This window comes from Nanorana parkeri, unplaced genomic scaffold (assembly GCF_000935625.1).
Source record: "Nanorana parkeri isolate BGI_ZX_2015 unplaced genomic scaffold, ASM93562v1 scaffold388, whole genome shotgun sequence".
Taxonomy (NCBI): domain Eukaryota; kingdom Metazoa; phylum Chordata; class Amphibia; order Anura; family Dicroglossidae; genus Nanorana; species Nanorana parkeri.
Window position 1 is genome coordinate 864,029 of NW_017306656.1, and position 4,228 is coordinate 868,256.

The 4,228-nt window shown below is 46.7% G+C and overlaps 1 protein-coding gene across 2 annotated transcripts in view; it reads left to right on the forward strand.

Annotated features, from left to right (window-relative positions):
- Nucleotides 1-971: 971 nt before the first annotated feature.
- Nucleotides 972-4,228, forward strand: part of PJA2 (praja ring finger ubiquitin ligase 2) — a 32,308-nt gene continuing 29,051 nt past the window's right edge. The window contains exon 1 of one of the 2 annotated variants that reach the window (XM_018559315.1): nt 972-1,209. The gene's annotated coding sequence lies outside the window, so the exon portion shown is untranslated. The remainder of the gene's footprint in view (nt 1,210-4,228) is intronic. The other variant, XM_018559314.1, reaches the window with a different exon arrangement.

Sequence of the window (4,228 nt, forward strand, 5' to 3'; positions counted from 1 at the left end):
TTGTGGTTCATACCTGCTCCCCCCCTGCATGCTGTGCTTCCTCCCGCTGGTTTGTATGTCGCCACAGGACATATGAGCCGTTGGGAAGAACCAAAGCATGCACAGGGGGGGGGAGCAGGTATCCCACACACCCAGAAGTGTTCTATAACTGACGCAGTAACGTGGTGGAGCTTTAACACAAAATAAATACCCATGTGGTGACAGGGTCACTTTATGGTGTACCTCCAGGCAAAGTCTTGTTGTTTTTGATAGAAGGGGGAAGATTTATTGCGGTCTGTGTATATTGGGGAGATTCACGCTCTGTACTTGGTGATTACTAGTGATGTGTGGGGCCTTGGCGCAAACCCAGTTCACCCAAACCTGTGCAAAACTGTGACGGAGACCCCCTTCCTGGCCCAATAAATTGGGCCGTGGGATTCCCCGCCCTGCAGCCATTTGTCACACAGAAGCAGGGAATCCCCATGTACTGCAACTGACCAGTAGGGGAAAGGGTGCATCAGTCACAGTTTTGGCCAACCTCTGGCAACTGGGCTCCCACCAAGCCCCCAATCATGACTAGTGACCATTACCAACTTCCTGGTGTGTCTCTAGGGCAGGAAGTGAAGTGAAATCTCCCCCAATGGTATGCAAGCAGCGAAAAAAATGAACCCTACCCTATCCAAAACAAAAAACAAAGTTTGTGCCGCACATACTCTTTAAATCCTTTAGAACATCTCGTGCAGCCAAGCAGAGAAGGTCTTATAAGGTAAAGCTGAGCAGACAAATAAAACAAGCCATACCCCCATTTAATAACATCACACAGTTCTGAAACGTCTTTATTGCTCGGAAGCACAATGCACCTCAGTAGATGTATTCCCTGATCGCTGTGATAATGAGAAGAAACATCCGGAAATGCCGTCATGTATCCCAAGCACAACTGATAGTAGTCTGTCTATGTGTGCGGTGCCTGGAAACAAGCAGGTAACCCTCCACCTGACTACCAGCACACAGGTCACCGCCTCCCATTGGTCCGCATCCTCTCCTTACCTGCAGATAGACCCTCCCCCCCGCCTCCTGCCACTCACCTATTGGCTATTTCCGGACATGCTCGGTGTGTTGATTGGTGCTGTGGATGACGCAGGCAGGCTGCTGACGCGCAGTGCGAGGGACGGAGCTGCTGGACCCGGAGGTGCTGGAGAGTCCGGGCTCTAGCGGGAGACCGAGCGGCAGGTACGGGAAGTGCGGGAACGGGAGGTCCGACAGGAGAGCAAGGGAACGGGCGAGTCTTGTTGGTGGCTTCGCACAATGTCTGTGGACGAGTACGGGTGAGGGACGCGGCTGAGGCCTGCAGAGAAGGGGCGGGGCTACAGGTGCAGCATCACTGTGCTGAAACAACATAAACACGCGGGCGGAGAGCAACGCACACAGCAGCTGGAGGACTGGAGCTGTAACTGTTATGGGGGGATGTCCGGGCAGTGTGCAATGGTTACTGGTCACACCACAGCGGCAGGAAGGCGGTGTTTAGGCTGTATGGCTGAGGTCGTCATCATACTGCTGCATCATAGGGGGGTGTCAGAGGCAGGGGACAGGCTGCTGGAGGCTCATTCTCGGATCTCCGCGTTACTTCAAAAATGTATCTTATTTGTGTATCGGCTGTAGATCCTCCAATCATCTCTGAATTGGTGCTGACACTGTCCTTCCTTCTGAAGGGTGCCTACTTTTGTTCCGTGTGTGTGTGTGTGTGTGTGTGTGTGTTGTAAACCGCTCCAAGTTCCCTCCCCTGATGGACTACAATATCAATACAAATGAGTAAATATGTGAGATTGTAGTCCATCACAGGAGTGAGCTTGGTGCGGTGGATTGATAACCTGTTAAAGCAGACCTTGCAGTAAGATGCTGTCTGGGCCCTTTCACCAATTGCTAGTTAGTAGGTGTAAAATGTACCTGTAAAAGTTTTTGTTCTTTTACTTTCCTCTCTCCTGTCTTCCATCTGTAGTGCCAGGGCAAGCACAAGGTCACACTTCTTGTGGCTGAATCCTGGGGAATACAGAGCAGCCGAAATCTCGCTGTTGCCAAGGACTGGAGTGTCTTCAGATTTTTACCTGCTGTGCATTTTTCAGGATTCTACCTGCCCTTCCAAAAGCCTTACCAGTAGGGATGTTCAGATACCAAGCGCTGTGCTTGGTACAACTTCAAGTACAGATACTTTTCCAGCTCCAAGACTAGAATAGAGAGGAACTCGTTAGGAGGCAGCTGTCATTTTTAAGAAGCATTGGCTACGGGGCTCCTGGGATTTGTACATCCCTGTTTTATTGTATCATTTGAATATATATAGATCTATCTATCATCGATACCATTTTTTCCAGACCAAGTACTGATACTTGTCCAATTACTGATGCATTTTTGTTTATTGTCATGTGACAGTTTTTCTAAAACAATACAGACTAATGATTGCAGGACAGCGGTGGAGCGCCAGAGCCAGGTCCCAGCTGCAACCGCTGCAACCCTGGTAGTTCTCATGAAAATGCCAAGTATCTGCACCGATACAAATCCTGGTATCTGAACATCCCTACTTTCTAGTTTACAAAGAATTATATTAATCATGGTTGTCAGGGTTCCCATTGGAAGATTTTTCTCCTTGCCTCTTGTCCATGTAGCAACTGTAAAACTTGAAGGAGGTTCTAACCCTTTCCCACTTCATAGCTACGGAAAAGAAAGTTTGGGCTATAACGGCATTGGAGAGAGGGAATTGGCATTGGAGAGAGTGAATTTCCTAACTGTGACACTGACATTAATAGCTTTCTATCACAGGATGAAGAAAAAAAGGTCTTGAAAATGTCCTACACGTGCAACAAACATATAAAACCAAACCTCGGTAAAACAAAGATAACAGTTTGTTTTACCCCGAATACAACCAACAATAAATGTACAAATGCCTAAGTCTACAAAAGATAAGACAAAAAAAAAAAACTCTCACCATATTACCAAAAGTATTGGGACACCCCTCCAAATCCATTGGATTCAGGTGTTCTGTGAAATTTGCTCGCTACTAAATATTCCACGGTCACCTGTTAGTGGTATTGTAACAAAATGGAAGCACCTGGGAACAACAGCTACTCACCTGGGAACAACAGCAACAGGCCACGTAAAATGACAGAACGGAGGGTCAGCGCATGCAGAAGTCGCCAACTTTCTGCAGAGTCAATAGCTACAGACCTCCAAACTTTGTGTGGCCTTCAGATTGACACAACAACAGTGCGTAGAGAGCTTCATGGACTAGGTTTCCATGGCCGAGTAGCTGCATCCAAGCCTTACATCACCAAGTGCAATGCAGTGGTGTAAAGCACGCCGCCACTGGACTCTAGAGAAGTGGAGACATGTTCTCTGGAGTGACGCCTCACGCTTCTCTGTCTGGCAATCCGATGGACTGCATTGTGCCAAGTGTAAAGTTTGGTGGAGGGGGGATTATGTTGTGGGGTTGTTTTTCAGGGGTTGGCCCCTTTGTTCCAGTGTAGGGAAGTCTTCAGGCATCAGCATACCAAGGCATTTTGGACAATTTCATGCTCCCAACTTTGTGGGAACAGTTTGGGGATGGCCCCTTCTGTTCCAACATGACTGCGCACCAGTGCACAAAGCAAGGTTCATGAAGACATGTATGAGCGGGTTTTGTAATACAGAAATTATTACAAGTAATACAGTAATACAAAAATTAAAGAAGCATTAAAAAAGAGAATTTTTTTTTTAAGTCCCCCACATACACATGTAGATATGCGTCGGGTGTGCCTACGTGCGAAAACGATTGTGCCGCACATGTTACATATAACCGCAAACGTCGGAGGATGAGCAATAATTTTAGGGCCATTAATTACTGATAACACTAAACTGATGAGCGGTAAAAGCGTTTTAAGCGTCGCCTAAGGCCAATTTTTCGGTTTGCTCGATTTTGCAGGCGTGCGCAATTTTAAGGCTTGACATGTTTGGTGTCTTATTTACCCGACGTGACCCCGTCTTTTATGTTTTACCAAAAATATGGGTAAGAATAGATGTTTTATAACATAACGTAGGGAAACTTTGATTTTTGTAAAAAATGTACTGTACTTATTTCATTATATAGTAAAAAAATCACCCCCCCAGTGGTGATAATATACCTCCAGAAGAAAGCTATCTGTCCCCAAAAAATGTTAACATAAATTGCAAGGCTATAGTCCGGTCATGCTGACTGGTGAGACACCCAGTCAAAAATGTGTGT